The following is a 22,392-nucleotide window of genomic DNA, read 5'->3' as shown; positions in this document are numbered from 1 at the left end:
TTATGGGCTCGGCAAGGGGTGCCTCCTTGTTGGATTTTCCACTTCTGGTGCCTGAAAACAACCCCTCCTTGCAACTCCTTCAATACTTTGAAGGAATGGGAGAGTGTAGCTGCAGATCTGGTGGCATTTAAGAGGCTTCCATTTTTCTGTTTACATGTTCCAGTGGCACTAACTTCAGATACGGGAAGGCTGGGGTGAAGAATAAAATAAAAAAGACACACACTACAGGTTGTTAAATGTTAGCATTCTTTCCAAGAACCTACATGCAATGTTTAGCCCTTACCTGCCATTTGTTTATTATAAAGTCAGCAGTTTAGTTCATTTAACAGGGGATTCCGTTTTTCCCCTGCAAATGGTTTCTGTTTAACTGTGTTTGCTCTTTGGACAGTTGTAATTCTGTCCAGCAAGGGGTTGCCCATGATTTGCATGCAAGGAATTGAAATTTGCATGGAAATCAAATTGCCCAGAACTGAAGCCAGTTTTCCTGTCATGGTAAATATACAGTGTTTGAGCAAACTTATTTACATTTCTGTGATGATGTACAGGTCCACATAAAGATTTTCTGGCGTAAACCTGTTTAGCACAATCAAACAGAGTGGTGAGTCACATTACCCCCCATTCAGCTTTGTAACACAAGTCTGAATACCCATGGTGGAGTCAGTATAGAATTTCCTATATTTCCTTGTCAGCAGTGAATAATACATACATAATGGCTATCGGACTTGGCAGACTTTGATAGATCTTTCAGCAGAACTCGACTGGAGGTGCTATGTACAGTAGATCCCGGTGGCTTTCAGACTCTGGGTTGCCATGTTGGATTTATCAGTTTTCTTCCTGCAAGCTGTGGAGACCTCTTTGTATCCATCCCTGTCTTTAATGGGTAACAGTGGCATTGAGGAAATAATGAATCATGCTTTTAATTGATGTCTTTTATGGAGGACTTCAGAAATGCATGCTTCTTTATTGGTTCACTGGTTGCAGCACACGGAAATAGTTGTATCCTGCTGCTGCCTGTCTGGTGAAATGTGTCAATGTGTATGTGAGCTGAATTGTCTTTACAAACTACAGATTTTGTAGAAATACAGAGGATGCAGTCATTTTCAGGCTTGGGTAGTGTACTATAAGCGTGAGATATTTTAACCAAATAAAGAATAGGCATGAGTTACTAGTTCCCCGTGATAAGTAGCTACATCAAAGCACCTTCCCCTTGGTGTGAAGTCTGTGGAGTTTTTTTAATTGATACCAGCACTTTCTTTCTTAATAACCCATCTGAGATTAGAAGCAGCCTTAATGGAATCACCCGTTGGCTTCCAAGGGAAAGAATTTGTTGGGTCGAAATCTGTTTTTGATATGGGAAGACAAATAATCAGGTCATTAAGGGTAACCATAAAGTGTGTCGGAAATTTGAGCATAACACATGGAAAAAGCTGATTGTTGTGAGACTGGAGGAGGCTGTGTGGCAAAGTAGCTCTTAAAACAAATGAAGCTTCTATAAATAGTGTGAGGCCGAACTACAGTAAAAAAGGAAGACAATATCAAAAATCAATCTGCAAGAAAATTAAACAATAAAATAGATAGATAGAATGTAGTTTCCATTGTGAGTAGGCTTATATTATTGTTTCAGGATTGGGAGACTACAAAATATGAAACTGTGTGTATATTGTTCGCAGTGAAAGCACACATTAAATGTAATATCTATTCTGCTTAATGTGTGATGCACCTTCATAACCTAGTTTTTCTTGGCAACCACTTGTAGTGCCTCTGGCTATTTTGTGGCCTTTTTTTACAAGAGTGATTAACAGACACAGTGTGACAGGGGTTTGGTTTCTCCAGCCTTTTGATAAGTCTATCTTTAAATTGCAGCATGGCAGGTCATGATAAAGACAATGTATAAGTTGATCCACCCTCACAGTCATTATCCGACCATCCGTAGCACTAAGCCAGACTGTCCTGGGTGTGAGGAGACTAGAGTGGAGGACAAAGCTTTCAGAGCCATGTGGTTGTTATCTGCTTGCTCCACTTCCTTGAGACTTGTGGGGCCTTTTGTTATGCAGCTTTCAACGCCAATATCTTTCCTAAAGGGATGTATTGACCAAGAATTAGCATGTGTTGTGATGACGCACATAGGTGCATCATTTGATTTGTTGCAGCTAATTTGTTTCTTTTTCTATGTTTCTAATAAATCAGCAGTGGTTATTCCCATCCCTGAAGCACTGGATTTTGTAAATGGAAATAAGATTTTCTTTAAATGAAATATCCACCATGAGGAAAAAGTTGCCATCTGTCATTACAAAATGATGATTGCAACATACAGTGATTGTAGAGCTTTACCTCATTTTGCAGTCAGATCCACTACATTTTAGAGAAACCAAAATGGATATGAAAAGCATTTTGGAGTTTATCTCTGCAATATCTTTTGATAATGATTGGATCCAGTGCCTGAAAACAACAACAACACATGCACATTATCTGGATATGATAGCATCAGGCATCTGCTAACTGAGTTACTGAATGGAACTTATTACCATCTAAGAAAAAGAGTTCCAGTGATTAACTCTGGATACTACAACAGGTAGTTACAGCCAAGCAATCTGATTTTTCAAATAAACATAAACAGACTGTGCACTATAAACACACACAGGAAAATATGAGCAGAAAAAAACAAACACTTGACTTTTCTGCTCAGTGATCATTCATTATATCATAATGATAAAAAGAAAAGACTTGCAACTTTAAAGGTTATGTGTCAGATTCATGGAGGAACTAGGAAAATCAGGGCAGAGGTTAGGAACAGGATGTGTTTTCCATTCCTTCAGCATTTATTACTGAGTTGCCCTTGAGCAAGGCATTGTTAACTGCTTTAGATATACTCAGTGGCTGATGATACACTATACAGCCCACATCCACATCTGCATGCTTCTTTATTCCACACCATTGCAGCTTCTTTCACAGACCACTGGTATGAACTCGGCAGGATAAATAAGGCTTTAGTGCACATGTATTGTGTTATTTAGATAGTGGACTGCCACTGATGTTATGTATTGCTCTAAATTCATCACAGGATTTCCAAAGGGGACTTAAAATGCATCCCCTGATCCCAGACATAATCACTAAATCTCTGGAATCATGTAGTTTAATGCTAACCTATTTATTCCTCATGGGGAGGATTCTAACAGACCTTTATTAAACTAATAATAGTCAGACACCATTTCATTATGGATACTTTAAGCCTGCTTAGCTTTTCCAGCAGTGAAGGAGGTAAGCATACTTAAAGCTGTTAAGATTAATTTCCCAAAACATTTGAATGAGATCAAGGTTAATTTCCTCTTAAGAAATGTTTCCCCCCATTGTGGCATTTGCCACCTACCAAATCAAAACCATTGTACCTGTAAAACCCTGGCACATTCCTAGTCATGGTTTTAACAGTGAGCTGCTTGTTGTGCTGATGCACATGAGGCGACTGTTTACGGTGGTGTTTCTCAGTGAGCCTGTACTACTGCCGGGGCACTTGTTTTGTTTTTGTTCTGGGTTTTGGAAAGAATGTGTTTCCAACATAGATGAACCATGCCAAAGACGCCTTGATGATGCCTCGTCCTACACAACCACTCCCAGATGCTAAGCAAGTTTTACGAATACACTTTCCTCATTATTTGGGGCTTTACTTGTTTGGCATCGTGCTGGCCATGTTCACCAAAGCACAGAAATTACTGGGTTTTTATTAAAAAATGTGGGAAAGTCAAAACCTTCAGATATGGGCTCTACTTCAAAGTTTGTGAGCAGAACAATGTCATGGTAGAGCGTATGTGAAATGAGTGATGCCAGTAAGGGAAAGAAAAACAGATGCACGTCAGGAGCACTACGTGTTAATAATAGTTATATCATTTAATTTCAGATTTTGAGGCTAGCTAATATATCCCACAATGCCTTATTTTCCCATGCATGTAATGAAATGTACAGTTTAATACATACAAAGGCAAAAGATGAGAAACGTTAATTTCCTTTAAAGCTCATCCCACCCTCCCCTTTTGTAAACAACATATCTTAAACCCACAACTGTACACTTAACACCGTTTCTTCCATGACAGCCACAAGCTGCAACTCGGGTTGGTGCTCACTTAATGACGTAACCCTTTTAGAGCTTGGTTCTGCTGGATCCTCCACAGCCAAATGGGATATCCAAGCCCCATACCTGTGGGTTTTGGGGTAAAAGGAGAAGTGTTTCTTTGCATGCAGCATTAATTTGATTAGTCTGGAATAACTGTGGGAAATGAAATTGTGTTTGGTAATAAATTCAATAGCTTTATGTTTTTATTTCTTATTTCCTTCTTTGTGTGCCTGCTTTCTTAAAGTGAATGAAACTACATTAATAACATTTAAGAGTAGGGAGCCAATTTGATGGTGAAGATATAAATTCAGATATCCCATTTTTCGGTTTAGATTAGATTAGATGTTTAAGATTACTTTACAGAATTACAGACTCTTGAAATTGATCAGTATGTGAAAGTGACTGGATTACTTCTACCTTATGTAACCATACTTGAAGTTGAGCAGCTTTTTTTTTATGATTTTCAGTGGTAATAAAACAGATTTGTAGCATGTCTTTTATTGGTGCATGTCCAGAAGGCGCTTTTTTATACTTGTGTCTTGTCTTAATTACAAATAGTGGGATGCATGTTGCAGTAATGTAATGATGATTTAGGTAAGGAGTAGATGCTTAAAACTTTTACATGAAATGCCTATGATAATGTTCCAGATTCTGTAATATCATCTTCTTTGTTTCGGTGCTACATTTCCTAGAAATCACCTCACAGTCAAACAGCGTAAACAGTACCATGATGTCTGTCCTTTGACTTTCTGAAAACAGATTTTGTCACACAGCTTATGTCAACTACCCAGTTCTTCTTTGATTAATTCCAATCAATACAACCACATCCTGTGCATCAAACGATTTTCACGTGAATGTTATGAATGTATTTAAAAATTTCTGTGATGTAAAATGGGAAAACATCAGGTTTTATTGTGTTCTCAAAAAAATAAAATACTGTGTAGTTTCTGCCATTTAAAAGCTATCTTTGTGATCAGTTGGTCAAGTTGGAGTCGTTCAGCTCAAGCAGTCTCCATCATGGCCCAGATCATTACACTTTTTAATCTCAGCCCCAAACACAGCGGCACAGTGTCTCCTGACTTGTACTGTAAGATTTTCACAACAAACAGGTGATTAGCATCGGAGGGGAAATAAATGGCGGGCCCGATTCGGAACCAGCGCCGCTGCCTTATGGGGAAGATTACTGGCAGGTGGGGCCAATTGGCGAACAATGGCCCAGTCCAGGGTTTGAAGGGCAGATGATTGCTGACAGATGGAAGCCTCCCAGTCCAAGAAGAAAGCAATCAGGTGGGAGAGGAGGACAGGAATGTGGGGGGTCGATGGGAGGAGGGCAGCACCATTGCTACCAGGCAGATGAAAGTCCGGCATGATGTCAGCCTGACTCAGCGTACACATCCACACTTACTGTGGCCTTAAGCTAGGCTGATGTAATGCCCCCCACCCTAATGATGGGCAGGGTTATGTTTTTGCTGTGGGGGGTGGAAGGGTCACAAAGAGTAACTGAACTAGATAACTGTAGACGGGCGCCACCAGAAGCTGCCCAGCTTAAAGAGTAAGCAGGCGATCAGGTGAAGCCATCTTTTAGAGCTTCATTCTGGACACAGGCTTCAACATGCGTCAACATTTGCTTGCTGTTGTTATTTACTTTGATTATTGTTGTTTCAAATGTATTTACTTTTGCCATGTTAGCCTACAAAAAGGGCCACATCAGTAAAGGTTACTTCATCTGATTCTTGCTGTGTAACACAAATAGATCAATGTCGGGGTTGGTGATGGCTTGTTTATTCAGTCAGTCAGTATTGTTCACTTCTGATAACCCGCAGCTGCAGAACAATTTGTAAATGCAATGGAAATGTTTATACACATTTGATTTATTAATTGGATTAGTTATTTTGTCCATATAAATGCCCTGCCATATTTCCCCCTATAATGTCATTCTATCAGAGTAAAAAATAACAACACAAGTTAGACCATCATAAGATGATGAGATGTGTTTTGTGTCATATAATAAAATGTCTGATATTTGAATGAAAAAAAAATTAAAGGGAATTTTATTGCATCTTGACAGTCTTAAAACTTTTGTCTGAATGATAATTCTGTTCTGTTCTTGATTTTGTTTTTGCCGCTGTTGGATGATTTTCAAAAAAGGAAGTGTGTCAAATATCATTTTGATTGACAGTATAATTACACTCACTCTGCCTGTTTGCTACTACCACACACATTTAGTAAAATGCTTGCTGGCCTATGTGACTTAGGGAGGAATGGGTTGCTATGTGTGTACTCTGATGAAGTCTCTATATACCGTAAGTAGTCTAAATCCACAATGTTCCACTTCCAGGATTGTTCAGGTGCCGCCGGAAATTCCGCTGGATGTCTTTCATTTTCGGCCGGATGTCCATTACCTTCCACTTTCTTTGTGTTGGCATTTTAAACTCCGGTCGCTTTATGAGGACTATGGTTAACTGCTCCTCAGATCTCTGCAGGGTAAATCCAGACAGCTAGCTAGACTATCTGTCCAATCTGAGTTCTCTGTTGCACGACTAAAACAACCTTTGAACGTACACATGTTCCACCAAAACAAGTTCCTTCCCGAGGCTATTTTGCAGAGGCGCCGCCCAAGACGATTGTGATTGGTTTAAAGAAATGCCAATAAACCAGTGCACGTTTTTCTCCCAGACCCTCCTCCGCAGCGCTGTGGTGGAAGGTCTGGCAATGTAAGATATAGTGATATAGAGATATAAGTGACTTCAGAATCATGTCATCTCCAAAGAGGAATTATGATTATGAATAGTTTATTTCGAACAATATACAAAAGAAGAAGATTACAGGAGCCATAGTGAAATTCCAAATACTACATGGCAGCACAGTGAGGCTTTTCCTCCTTTTTATACCATGAAATACTAAAATTTAACTACACAGACATTAACTTCCAGTCTAAAGAAAGAGAACTTAGGTCAGCCTTGTGAAGACTTGTTTATAAACCAATTCTGACATCAGAGAAGAACAACTCCACTCACAGTCACCATATAATAGTTTGATGCGCAATCAACAATTATGGAATCAAGGACTTCTAGGAAAAACAACATAGAAGGAAATGCAATTATAGATTGAGATGCAGCTATAATTAAACATTTCCATGGGTGTGGTGATACACCTGGAAGGCCTCCCGAGTGGAAGTAACACTGAGAGCCTCATCAGCATGGCGCCATAATGATTTTAACACTGAGCTTTATTCCGGCTGTTACCATAGCAGAGTCTGGATCCATACAGCTGGCAATTACTTTAGAGACGGAGACAGACCAGAATAGACAGAGTGAGACAGGCAGTAAGAGAGTGAGATAGTTAGATAGAGGATGATAGACAAAGAAGAGAGAGACATAAACATGCACACACACACACACACACACACAGGGAGCATAACCAACCTTTAGGTGTTAAGATATGGATTACTGCCAGGGGGGGGAATAGTAATGAGTATTCCCTATTCTTGAAGTTCTTTTAACTTGCGGACACCAATATTAAATTAACATGTTTTGTATGTAATTTAAAAGCCACTGATACAGTTACAGTCTACCAAAGGGAGCATCATTACATGACTTTACCTGTATTGAGGCAGATCCTAAACCATCTGCCTCAGCTGGGGTCGGGTCTCGGGGGTAGCAGCTCCAGCAGGGGACCCCAAACTTCCCTTTCCTGAGCCACATTAACCAGCTCTGACTGGAGGATCCAGAGGTGTTCCCAGGCCAGGTTAGAGATATAATCCCTCCACTTAGTCCTGGGTCTTTCCCAAGGCGTCCTCTCAGCTGGACATGCCTGGGGGAAGCGGGGAATCCTTACCAGATGCCCGAACCACCTCCACTGGCTCCTTTTGACGGAAAGCAGCAGCGGATACTCCGAGCTCCTCACGGATGACTGAGCTTCTCACCCTATCTCTAAGGGAGACGCCAGCCACCCTCCTGAGGAAACCCATTCCGGCCGATTGTACCCTGGATCTTGTTCTTTCGGTCATGACCCAGCCTTCATGACCATAGGTGAGGGTAGGAACGAAAACTGGCCGGTAGATCGAGAGCTTTGCCTTCTGGCTCAGCTCTCTTTTCGTCACAACGGTGCGATAAATTGAATGTAATACCGCCCCCGCTGCGCCGATTCTCCGACCAATCTCCCGCTCCAGTGTCCCCTCACTCGCGAACAAGACCCCAAGGTATTTAAACTCCTTCACTTGGGGTAAGGATTCATTCCCTACCTGGAGAAGGCACTCAATTGGTTTCCTGCTGAGAACCATGGCCTCAGATTTAGAGGTGCTGATCCTCATCCCAGCCGCTTCACACTCGGCTGCGAACCGATCCAGTGAGTGTTGAAGGTCACAGGACGATGAGGCCATCAGGACCACATCATCTGCAAAGAGCATATTAATATTAAGAGCTATATTAATAAAGATGACTTGACTTTTTCTATTCAATTTGAAAATGATGGAGACGTCAAGCTAAATTCTTCTGATTGAAAAGTATAAAATAAACTAGAAACCCTTTATTTTATTTTTAGGTTATTTTTCTTATTCCAGCTCACGGACCAGCTGAGTGGTACCAACATTGTCCATTTTTTTATTATTTTGATGTGACAACACTTTTCATATCTCTTTGTAGTGAATGCAGATAGGCTATATCATAAACATACTATATAAAGTAAAAAACAAAAACAAACTGACAACACAGTGTCAAAGACCTGCTTGATTTAACATTATTTAATTTTTTGCTGTCTTATTTTGCACCATTCTGCTCTGTTACCTGTGATACAATGAACAGATTAAATATATTTCACACAGATATTCCAGCATAAACATCTGCTGTGATTTTCAGCTCTTCTCAATCAGACAAACATCGACCCATTGCCCAAATTACCCTGCTGCTCATTTTTCCATGATGCCACTCTGGTCTTCTACGCAATTAAAAATTCCAATATAATGACCACCAAGAGTTTAACACCAAAAATGTATTTGTGTTAGTGTTACAGCGAGGTTACAAAAATAGTGACATATAGTGAAGTATAACCCACTTCCCTCCACCATTTCCTTCGGCGCCACCGCTTTCATTTATCAAAAACCAGAAGAACAGCAATAATTTCAAAGATCGACATACATTTATTTTTAGAACATGATTATGGCAGTTGCTACACATTTTTCCACCAAGCAAAGAGGTCTGCACTTTGCAAAATGTTTCTTTTTCTTTGCGCAAAAATGTGACCATATTCCAAACTGTCTTGCACAGGACTCGCTGGCCCTGCTCTTCTGTAGCTGAGCAACATGCAAACACACAAAGCTTCATTTGTAAAGCAGACGGCCCGGTTATATGATACCCTTCCACTTTAGTCATGGTCTGTGTTCCTAGTTTTCTTATCCATGGAAGCAGGGCAAAAATGGAAAGTATGAATTCAATTTATTTAATTTTTTTGCTTTTCTGTATCCCAAAATAACATTCCAGTCATTGTGCCACTATATATTTTTAGCATCTGAAAACTTTTAAATTAAAAATCACCTTTTTTCAGCTTAAATCAAAACACATTTGGATATGTTATAGAATTGTGTCAACACTGTTCATAATCTTTTAGCCTGATGTAATTCCTGAATGTGATTGGTTGAGAAAAGTGTTTATTCACTGGTCTAAATAAATGTGCTACATGATTTGAGCATCTCATATGCATGTGTGAATAACTAAAGTGTTTTTGCTTTTTTATATTCAGTGCTAATCTTCTGCACTTTAATCAGCTATCAATCAAACATTGTCAGCAGTACCATGACATTTCTTCCTTGGATTTCTGTCTTTGAGATTTTACAATACCTGCCACAACCTTAGGTGAGTCACAGCTTAAACAGGGCAAATAAAATTGGTTTCAAAAGTGTGGCACAAAGTTTAATGAAGATCTGAAAAAATAAACCATTACTTGAATAACAAGTTATTTTTCCAAGCAAGATGACAAGCTATGAAAATTGCTTTTTGCCACAACTGAAAAAACAATTGCCCCTACAGGCCTCCAAAAGCAAGGCCAGCTTTAATCGACCAATGCACTCATTGCAGGCTAAATAACTAACATGTAAAATATATAACAATTATGACATTACACATCATTATTACAGTACGTCCAGTATATGTCAGGATGTTTGTAGGTCGTGCACATTATCCAATATGCCATGCACTTGCAGTGCCGTTTTATCTTTTGAGAAAAGGAAACATTACCTCAGCCATTCACCAGGAATAATACAGACTCTGGTCAGTTGTTTACATTTGATTTTTCACTGAAAAGGTGAAGAAAAAAGAGAGAGAAATTGTGGTTTAAAAAAAACGTGGAAGGGGGCTCACATGAACTAATATTTCAGTAAATGTAAAATCAGCTGGGTTTATTTTAAAGCAGCCCTCTATTTTTATAGTAATTTGTGCTGCTCATTTCATAATGTTAGTCTTGGATCTGCTTGGTGAGAAGCTGCGTTAGATTAGCCATCTGCACAGTGTAAACACAGACCTATTCTGCTAAGAAAAGAAGTGCAGGGATAAGATTATGTTAGCGCTATCTTGTTAAAGTCACATGTAGGATCAGTGGCATTACTTCGCTTTATATTCACACATCACACGGAGCCATGTTAATGAGAGAGCCAATTGACTCAGGCAGAGTCAATCCCCTGCACGACTACGATTCATGTGTGCATACCTACGTACAGCCCGGGCTTGGCCACATCAAATCAGCGTGAAGGTTCCCTGCTCAGAGAAAAGCTGAACCTGATGAGCACATGGCAAGGGCGTTGTCCATTAAAGAAAACCCCTGAGTTTTCTCAGAGCTTTCTGGGTTTGTAGAGCTGCTTTTTAGGTGGTCCTGCGGAAAGTCAGGCACCGGAGGGCTCTCAGGGTCTGTACAGTGTTGAACTTTTTTCCCCAGTGTAAAGACTAAATGTTATTTTTCTCTCCTTTCTCTCCCTCAGTATTCAACATGTTTTCCTTTGCAGTTGCAGAGAGTTAATGAGACATCAAAGACCAATGAGCCACAGCTGTGATTTGGGGAAATCAGTGGACTGCTTGTGCTGGTGGTGCCAGTGTTGGGTGCATATAAGCGTTGAGTTAGTGGGTATGGTAAAATGAGAAAGTCCTCGTGGTTTCATTTAAACACTTTTGCTGTGATGTAATACAAAGCTGGAGTAGTATGACATTAGTTTTATACTCAGATTACTGCTGAATATGTTGTGTGGAGGCCACAGGTTCCCAACCAAACATGAAATTAGGGTGCAAATGTACAGAAATGTGTGACTGGCTGACAGGGTAACCAAGTTCAAAGAAAATTACAAATTTCATTTTTTTGCCATTTGCATTTCGAAAGTAGCCTTGAGCATGACAATGGCTGACTACCTCTGGATAAGACCATCAGAAGGCCTGAGTACAAAATGATAACATGCAATAAGGTGAGACGGTTATCATTGAATGTAGCAGAAACTGCATTACAGTCTCTTTGTACTCTGACATGTAATGTGAGATGAAAGAGCAGCCCTGAAAAATCTCTTCATTTCCTCTTTTCTTCCTCTCACACTTGGAAAACTTTGAAGTCCATCTTGCTGACACAACGTCCTTTCCAACCAGGAAAGGGAGGGTTTTCATTGTTTCTCAGATCATATGTAAAGTTTAACGTCTGTGACTGAGGTCATTTTTTTTATTAAATTTTTGTATTCTGACCCTTATTTTGCACTTAAATAAGAAAACACCGATATAGCTGATTTATACTGTAAAAAAAAGAAAAGAAAAGACAAATTGGTTTATATTCATACTTACGAGAACGGTTTGGATATATGATGATATGCAAAAGGTGCTAAGTTCAATGTTAGATCAAATGGAAACACATTTGTCATATCAGTGGATAAGGAAATGATGCAGCTAGTACCCAAATAGATTACCACAAACTATGTCTAAATTTGTAATTTCATTGTTCAGTGAAAACAACGTATCTTCAAATTTGTTGAGTAAGAATTTATTTAGAGAAATTAAAGGACTTAGTGTTCCTGTTGTGGGTTAAGAAAATGATCCTGCTTTTTAACTAAATAAACCATTTTACAAACCCATTGGATAATCTAAAAAATAACGCAGTTACAAAACTCATAAGAAGTTGATGAAAAGTTAAAGATGAATGGTTTTCACAGGACAGTTACTATTTTTAAACTTGGGAACCTTCAGAGTCACAAACACCAGCCCAGTACCTGAATGCAGCATTTATTATTGTCTCGGTGAGGCTAGACCTACACCGAATTTCTGGGTGGAGGTGCAGGTTCTGCCTGGTGCAGTCAAAGGTGCTTTAAGATTCAAGTTTAACACTGTCAGAATTATTTATGTCAAACTGACACAGAGAGATGTTCAGCTAGGGCACGGAAATAATAACCTTTGGCAGCTATAATGCACAGCATGTGAAGGCATTCATTAATTCTCATGTCACGGGGACAAGGAGCTTAATAAGAGCAGGACATTTCTCTGTCATTTTACAGTACAATCTAGTCATGTTTAGTATTATTTAATTTTGCATCATAAATATATATATTTTTTCTAGAATATACAGAAAATTGTATTGAGTGAATGAATTAGAAAGCATTTGTTGGAAGATTGTAGAGAAGAGTAGACTACATACGCTCTTACAAACAGAGGAGATGCTTTCGCTTGCACAGTAGAAAACTTCTTTTTTTTTCTCTTGTGGATGCTGGTTAGCAACACGAGGAACGGTTGTCTTGGTTGGGTATTTGTATACTGTTTGTATATTTGTGCTGTGATGATCTCAAGGGAGGAAACTGTGAGTAGTTATCATTGCAAGGTTGAATAATTATGCATTTTGCCTCATATTTAATGTTACATAGTGACTGATAGCAAATTACAGCACAGCATTTGTTTAAAAGATTATACTGCAGATGATCTAAGCCTTTGGTTTACAGAATGACCGATTTACTAATGATCAGTTTAACAGACTAAATCCTTTAGTTCTTTACTTTGGGGTAATGTCACACTGTAGCAGCCCACCTACACTCAGTATTTTTAAAATCCAAATAGATAACGGAAATAAAAATGAAATGGCAGAAAAGTACACTGTTATCCCAAATTAGTTGACTTTACTAGAAATTTGCGTGGAAACCCGTTAAACCATCTAAGTTTTGTACACAAGGTGAAACTTAACAGGTCAAGTTGTATTGACACAGAACAGTAAGTTGATCAAGCTTACAGTAGTAGTCATTACTAAAAATCATTAGTAAACTTACATTATTTTCTGGAGTCATGTTGTCTACAATAAGCATGTTAAGTTAAAGCTTTAGTGCGTAACTTTTTTTATTTTAATGAACGTCCGTTCTATTCAAGCCATTGCCAAATGAGTTGATACAAAGCTAATTAAGACTATCAGCTCCCCAATACTCTCTGTATTTCTCAGTATGGCTATGTTCAGAAACTGGTGTTGCCCGGTGACTTTCGCGCGCAGAAAATTGAGTGAAGATAATTACCTCTTCTGAAGAGTCCATAATGTTTTTTTGAATCCTCCGTGTCCTCCTTGGCTACAAGCAGCTGCGTGGAGGAGGAGTGTGTGTGTGTGTGTGGGGGGCGGGTGCGCTATTGCCGAAGGCTGCATCATGTCGATGCGCTGAGAGTGTTGTTATTACTTAGAATTCCTCATGGGGGAGACAGAAACTACGCACTGTAGCTTAAAACATGCAAAGAAACATAACAAGTATAAAATATTAGTCTGCTTATCACTACTAAAGTAATAATTTGTTTATATAAATATTGTTTTCCCTTTATAATAGTCTGACTTTTAAGAAAAAATTTATTCAATACATCTCTTCCAAAAAAACAGATGGCAACTATATACATTTAACATTGTAATTTTGCAACTTTTTTGCACTGCATGGAAAGTTTCACTCACAAAACAGCATTACTGATTTCCTATCTGTGTGTACACCTCTGAGCCCTTTCTCACTGCCCAGACCCCATCAGTCCCCACCTGGGTCTTGGTCATGTTACAACAAGAAATGTAGATAAATATGAACACTAAATCAACCATACAAGACTAAAACCCAGGTAACATAAATGCACACCCAAAGCATTAACAGAACATTATTAAAACACACTTTAACTAGAACAGAAACCGTTCAGAACATATTTTTTTTCCCATGAGCCTTTGCATCGCTTCAGCGTAGAACAGTGCAAATGACCCCGCCCCTCCCATACAGAAACTTAACATCCTTAGTTATCTCTGCTTAATATGATCTGTGCCCTGCATACTTAAGCTGTTTATTACAAACAACTAATGTGATTTAGTAATGAATATGGTTTTAAGCAAAACATGAAAGAATAAGTAGTGGCCCCTAAAAAGTTTAATTACGACTAAATCTGGGTTTACAGTGTATCTTTTAAATATTATAAGGACAAATAATATTCAAAGCATGTAGTATTTCCACAGCCTTTGAGCTCTAATGTGATAGGGTTGCTTTATCAACATCATATTTATCAACATATCAACATGCACCAGATTATGAAACTATATTTTTAATGTCAGTATCTAATAATTCCTTCCTTGCCAAAGAGGCCCATTATGCACACATGGCTTATTTCTATCTTCCAGTGTCGCCCCTTTTATGTTTTTTCTACATTTTCTGCTCCATTATATTTGACTACTGTGAATGATCTATCCCCTCCTGAGGGATTTATATCTGATCACAATCCATTGATGACTCTATTTATCCCCACTGTGTCTCACCAAAGAAAATGGCACGTAAATACATAGAGCAGTAGGGCAGTCCTCAGTGGGAGCGAAGAAAAGGAGGGCATTAAGAAATGAAAAGAGAAAAAGATGGAAACATGGTGTCACATAACCAGGGGACCCACGGAGATGCTTTCTTCCACCATAGAAGCTTAATAATGACCTCAGATGGTTCTTTTCATCACTAAATTACAGCCATTAACTTCAGATTAATCATCATCATCATCCCTTGAGAGGGAGACTATATTGGATAAAGATTAGCAGAATGTTCTCTCATAGTTGATGAAATCCTTTGTTTGTTTCAATTGTTGTTTTTTCAAGTTCATAATGTCTTTGCATTTAATGTTTTTAAATGCATTCACTTTATTTAGTTTCAGGCCTCTTCTGACCTGCAGAGAGACTTTTTGTCCTTTTCCTTGTGCTTTTTTTTAGACAAATGTGTGGTACATTTAGCAGCACTGTATGTAGGTTAACTGCTTCCACCCATTGAAATACATACCTTCCCAGAACTATTATTATTTTATTTATTTTTTGGTCTCTTGTTTAAACATTCACTTCTTGCATTATGGCCTGTAGCACCTGGACAATCCCAAGTTTTCCCATGTTATTTCCATTATTCTTAGCTCCCAGTGTTACCATTTAAAATCTGGATTTCCTTTCAACCCATGACCAGTTAAGAATGACAAAATCACACCTGTTGCCAGGCTGATGTAGGTAACCTCTTAATTAAAAGGAGTCAGTACATATACTTTTATAATGCAGATTCATCAAGCTCCTGCCCTCCATTCCTTGCAGGACGGTAGCTGAATGAATCTAGCCATGACTTTCTGTAAGAAGGCTATACAGAATATTTGCCTTCATCCAGGTGGCCCAGATACCACTCTACTTCAAAAAAGGCCTTTGTAGTTTGGCAGGAGACGAAAGGGTGGCACAATGGGAATCACTTACCGTCATGTGGCTGTTGGTGCAAGATCTGAGTCACTGCTTCTGCATCTGACAGTTATGTATGCTCAAGTGCTGGATTAAAGCAATAGCACAATCAAAGAGAAAATTGTTTAAGAACAAAATATCTGTGCTGGATATGATGGAGATGGGCATTATAGATAACTGCAAACTGCATCAAAGGGAACTCTTTTACCATCACAACCAAGACGGCAAAGTCATGTGAAGTACAGGTGCACTCCAAGTCGCTTTTCATTGAAAACCGCATCCATGTGAATTAGCGTCTCTTCAGATTTTAGATTCAATGGCATAAACATGAGGGTAATGTTACAGTCACACACTTAAGGGGACTTCCTCTTTGCAAAGAGAAGTGAATGGAAATGGAGCACTGGTGAAAAGCAGCATGCATAATTAGCCATTGAAAAGATTTACTTAACATACATTTTCAAACTTGTTGTCTTAGTGTAATTATTGTACGACTCACGACTTAGGTTTAGTTGTCCACTTAACCTTTATGGCCTCATGCAACCCTGTATTCAAATCTGACATCTGATATTGTATAGCAACGCTCAGCCTCTTTCAAGTCTGTTTCTTTGTTAAACACCTGTCAACTGTATTATATTATGTCTGATCAGACATGAAATGTTGCATCAAAAATGGTGTCTTTTTCTCCAAACTTAGGGTGCTTTCACTAATCACAGTATATGCAGGACAAATGATCTGATGATGTGAGAGATGTCTCTGCCAACCCATGCAAAACCTTAGGTGTGTATACTGGGATCTGTTACACACCACCCGTGAACCCCAGATGCACAAACAGAAACAGTAATGTGATCCGCCATTTTTTTCCCACTAGGCAGATTTATGCACATAAATCATTTCCTACGCTGTGTTTTGGGGGATTTATAGCAATAATAGGCCATCTCTGCCATTCCCATCCTGTTCCCTCCCTGGGAAAAAACCTCATAGGTCTTAACTTTTGGTCACATCAGGTTTCCAGTTGCAGCGTTACCTTTTCCTAACCTCACGGCCCCTAAACCTAATCATGTGTTTCCATAGAGTTACCTGCCCAATCTAATCTCAGAGAGCTTTGAAACAGTCGCAGGCCGGTGCTAACAATTGTTTTGGAACCTGTCCACATGACCCCTTTCCGCTGTTTGATCATGTTGGTTTTACTGGGAGGGTCTGCTGGTAAAACATGGAGACTGCTTGTACAATAATATCGCTACTGTCACGTTTAATAGATGTCTTGATTGCGTGTGTCATTTGCTGCTGTGAAGTTCATTATTGTTTTGTCTATAGCGGAGGTGCTTTTCGCTCCATGTAATGTGGCAGATTTCATGTCTGACGTGTGTAAATGTTTTGTTGTTTACTTTGATTTGCAGCCAGGCTGATACCTGATAATGTGATGCTCAGAGTTAATCAGTAAACGTCTATTACACAAACTGCACTGAAATGACTCTACTTTCCAACCTAACATTTGTTAAATACAGTGTCTGTGTACTTGGTCATGTTCTTGGTCTGCTGACACATAAACCAAGTAGTGTGTATTGTTTCAGAGTCAAACACTAACGGTATCTGAGAAGTGCAGCTTAGCAAAAGCAGCCCACACTCTTAATATAATTACCTAAAGTACCTAAACAGAAAGATTAGCCACAAGTTGAAAGTTGTAAAAAATCTGCTTTTAAATTTAGTATACTACATAAGCGCATTGTTATGACCTTGAGACTGAATTTATTTTCAAGTGATGTGAAAGTACATAAAACCAAGAGTAGCTGTTAAGTAAATTTGCCGGTTACAAGAACCAGAAACCTTGTTTGATGAACCTGTTCTTGTGACGCACAGTTTAGCCGATGACGGTCGTCTGCTGGGGAATTAGTCAGCCATGTTGTATATACCCACTGGTTTAAGACGTCAAACTCAAATTTCGTTCTTCTACAGCAATACTTTCCTGAAGACAGTGAACAGTAAGTGTCTGTGTAACCCATAAAGCTGTTTAAACTTTCTCATTCATACATCAACAATGCACTACTCTGTCAAATCTCAAGGAAATGTCGACCCTCCACAAAGCAGACACTTCAATTTGCAAAAAAAAGCCAAACAACTCACCACATTCAGAACGGTTTATTTCCAATATACTAAGTTAGAACACCTTTTTAAAATCATGTCCATTAAAGGATAGTTCAGATGTTTTGAATTGAGGTTGTATGAGGTATTTATCCATAGTCAGTGTACAGCAGTCCCTACAGGAGATGGCGGTCAGCACGGCCCCAGTTTGGAGAAGCAGTCATGGAAGCTAAGCAATGTACTTGGGGTGTCCCCGACTAAGAATTAACATAGTCGAATCAGAATCGTCAAGTCGCTCCTATTGTCGACTGATCGTCGAAACATGTGGTGGTGGGGGATGGTTCGGAGCGCAGACTCGCGTGTCAAGCAGTCAGCAGCTGGCCTCCGGTGACTAGAAGCGCACAGAGCAAAAGGCTGTTGTCCTCTACTTCATGTACAATCATGTCATAATGTTCTTCTGCCACAAACGCAAACGCTGCCTCTGCTTCAGCCGGCATATAATGCTGCAGCTTGTTGGTCTAGTGTGAGGGATTTGGTGATCATTGGGCGTGGGTGGATCATGCCGTGGGCTGCGCACTGGATCACGGTTGTGCTCATGTATATGGCAGTGGCACAGTGGCACAATGGCCATTCCAGCGACCAGGGTTACAATAATATGTTCATCAGCTACAATTATCAATGCTAACAAGCACATTTTCAGCTCTGTTTTCTCAGCGTTAAGCTTTCATGTGAGAGACGCATTTATGCAGGTTTTTTTTAGGGGTTTGAACTACGCATTCGAACTACGTAGGAGCCAGCGGGACACAGTAAAAAGTGAGGGGTTTGTTTTGTTGTTTTGTGTCTTTATTTATTTATTTATTTTAATTTTATTTATCTTTCTTGCATGCCATGCCTGATTTGTCGTAGTGTGAAGGACTTGAAATATGAATAATGAGATGTATGTATGAAATATCTTTATCTTTTTTCCAAATAAAAAAAAAGTTAAAAAAATAAAAATGTGAGGGTACTCATCTTTTACTTTTTAAAAGTGCACCCACACTTTAGATTTCTTTTCCCAGACATTTTCAGATAAAGATTTAAATACCTACCGCCAAGATGCTCCTCCATCGGTTACGGATCATGGAAAGTGAAACTTAAATCTGTCATGGAGCGGTTGCACTTTAAATTATTTATTTAAAAGTTTACAGCATTATTTGTTGATATTTATATCATAATAGGCTGTATATTAAATTATTGGGAGAAAACAGGTAGTGATATGTAAAATCAGACATTGATCACCCCCATATAGCCAAAATGGAAGAGTGAGATTGGCAGTCGAATCAGGCTCTTTCAGTCGAAGCATTGAATATCTATTTCGGGTCACCCCTATGCTGCTGTGGACGGTGGCTGCAGCAAAATGTATTTTAGCCACCTAAAAAATGGACCTCCAAAAAAAAATCCATATCAGTTTAAGTGCACGCTATACAGTATTTAGAATATGTTCACCGCTTTACCTTGCTGCCAGACAACCCTTTCTTTTGGCACAACATGTTTTCAACCCCAGAAAATTCTGTAATCCTATGCGTTAGTGCAACTGTGCCATGCACTGTATTGCATTTGGTATGTTTTGTTGACCAGCAAAACCCGTCTAACCTGCCTCTATCCATTCACATCTTGAGCATTTAGCTGATGGTCTAATCTAATTAAGTCACACTTGGAAGTGGACGGCTGACTGTGACGTGGCTGTTGATGGACTCATTGACATTAGTAGAACTCGTTAACTCCTAGGCACTGGGCAACCCCACTGCCTGACGCAGTTGTCTGTTGATAAATGTGGTGAGTAGTAATGGGGGATAACATCATCCTCAAGCGGAGAAGCCCATCAGGGTTCACTCCTCTTTATGACCATCATAAATGGATACTGCCTACTCATTTCCCATTAAGCACCTGCATAACGGGTCTTGTGGAGCTGTGCAAGTTTAATATCAGTTGGAATTTCTTTCCTTATTTTTTCCTCTGGAAGGTTTTTGCTGAGCACATTAACTTGCTAATCACATGAATGCATCACTAGAGGAGTACTTAGTTCTTGGGAACCTCCCAGGTACCACAAAGAAAAATTATCGTTTGGTTTCCTTTGTGCCAGTTTACTCAGCGGGATTGTCCAAGCCAGTGTGGGGACATACATTGGTCACATGCCCAGTTCCACTACCATTGCCTGCTCACATTAAGATAATGGCGTGTATCACTATTTTTATGACAAGGCTGTAGCGGAAAACGCAACATTGACGCAGTTAGGCCAAACAGGCAAAAGAGCATTCGCTCCAACATGTATCTGCTTTTTGTGACGTTTTTCTTTTTAAACTCCAGGAGATAGAAAGGGGAAGGGGGGGCTGGTCTACAGCCTTGTTGAAGCACTGACTGTGGAAAGGGTTGCCTGATTTCATGCTGTACTGGTCTGAGCCTTGACATATCAAGCATGGGTTGATTATCAGGTCAGATGTTGTCTGAGAAATTGAGAAAGTTACATAGACAGTAAGACATACTGTTGATATAGTGCTTGCTATGGCACTGGGAAATGGGGATTAAGTTTTATATTATCAGCTTGTGTGCTTCTTATACGATTGCAGGTATGTGTAAAACAGGAATTTTGTTTATCATTTTTCTTTAAACATCAATTCAAACAATAATTCTAAAACAATTTATTTTAAATGTATTGAATACATAAGTTTACCCCTAGGTAAGCCTTTTTACAGTAAGATGGAAGCAGGGATTGAAGAATAAAAACCTGAAGGGCACACTGTCCGCTGCTGATCTCTCGCTGAGTGATCTTGCACTTTTGTTGAAGAATACAATTCACTTTGATGAAAAATTCTTCACAATACTTCTAAATCTTCACATTTCCCAGTGGCAGTAACGGTGTGTTTGTGCTGTCAGAGTTGCAAATGAGGATGTGCACATGATTCTTTTTCTTGACATTCTGAGTTATAGCACTGGCGGTTTTCAATGTCATCAAGACCTTTTTTTAAGACAATCCATTAAACTAAATTACAGTAGTGGAGGAAAAATTGTTTTTCGCTTGCGTTGCCTTTGCTCACATTGTCAAAGCCTGCTTCTCTGCAGCGAAACAGATTAGACACTGCTGTGCCCTTCGGAAGTGAGGAGTCATCACCAAAGTAGCTGGAGAGGTATTTTGGTTCGGCCACTCAATGACATCATCGAGGACTGCGCCCTAGTTAGCAAGAGGGAGGGAGAGCAATTAGCCAGTGCAATTAACCTTTAAAAGGCTGCCTATCTGGAATGAACAGGGATGAATAATAGTCAAGTCCCCAGTATAAATCCAAGGCATTGCCATCCAGAGACACCCCCCCAGAGACTGCTGAGGTAAATGGCTGCAAGGACACCATTGAGGAGCTTAGTGAATCAGGGATAGGCGAGATTGCTAACTCACACACACACACACACACACACACACACACACACACACACATATATATATATATATATATATTAGGGCTGTCAATCGATTAAAACATTTAATCTAATTACTTACATACTCTGATTAATTAATCAAAATTAATCGCATACATAATTAACGGTGCCTGAACCGATACTTTTTAAGAAAGTAAAAAAAGAAAAGAAAAAATAAGGGTACTAAACAACAGTCGTTGACATTAAAGAACGGCTTGTTTATTGCTAAGGCCATATGGTCAAAATGAAATGATTTAATAATAATGTATAACAATAACTTATTTCACTAGTAAATTGCTGTTGAATGACAAAAACAACCATCAGATGGGAAATGGACATTTACAATAACTTCAAATGCACCACTCCACCATTCATGTTTGAATCTGCACCGTCTGTGTTGTTTCTCCGACGGCAGCTGCAGATTGTTACATACTGGTGTTGAATCCTCTACAGTAAAACACAGTCAAACTTTACACCGTTTAGCGTTAGCTGTTAGCATTTTAACCGTGTTTAATCCAGCTACTAGCTAGCGGTAGGCTAATGTTAGCTGCTGTCGAGTATAGTGTTAACTAGCATCATGTGCAGCGGTGTTTGTGTTACCTGTATCGTCTTCAGAGCATCAGAGAGAAGCGCAGACTTATCAGTGGCACCAGATTTCGGTAGCCAGGGTTGGCAGGAAGAAGATTTTTACAAGTAAATGTTCCAATTAATGAACCAGGCAGAACATTCTCGTCTCCCTCCTTCATTTTACAGTCCAATGGTGGCTAGAACGGCTCCGGGTCAAACGTCAATATGGAATGGATTAATCTGCGTTATTTTTTTTTAACGCATTATTTTTTCTCAGATTAATTAATCGAAATGAACGTGTTATTTTGACAGCCCTAATATATATATATACTTTTGCACCATTTTGTAAGAGATTGGCAGAAGATTCAGAAAAGGTGTTGCCCCCAGAGAACATACATCACGCCCACAATGCCTTGCACTGACAAATGGTACAGTGAGATGCCGTCACAGTGACGTGTGAGAGGGCTGCTGGTGTGAGAGCAGAGCTTGTGTGTTTGTGTATG

The sequence above is a fragment of the Sander vitreus genome, chromosome 9 (genome assembly GCF_031162955.1).
Source record: "Sander vitreus isolate 19-12246 chromosome 9, sanVit1, whole genome shotgun sequence".
Classification (NCBI taxonomy): domain Eukaryota; kingdom Metazoa; phylum Chordata; class Actinopteri; order Perciformes; family Percidae; genus Sander; species Sander vitreus.
Note: the sequence above shows the minus strand (reverse complement) of the source record.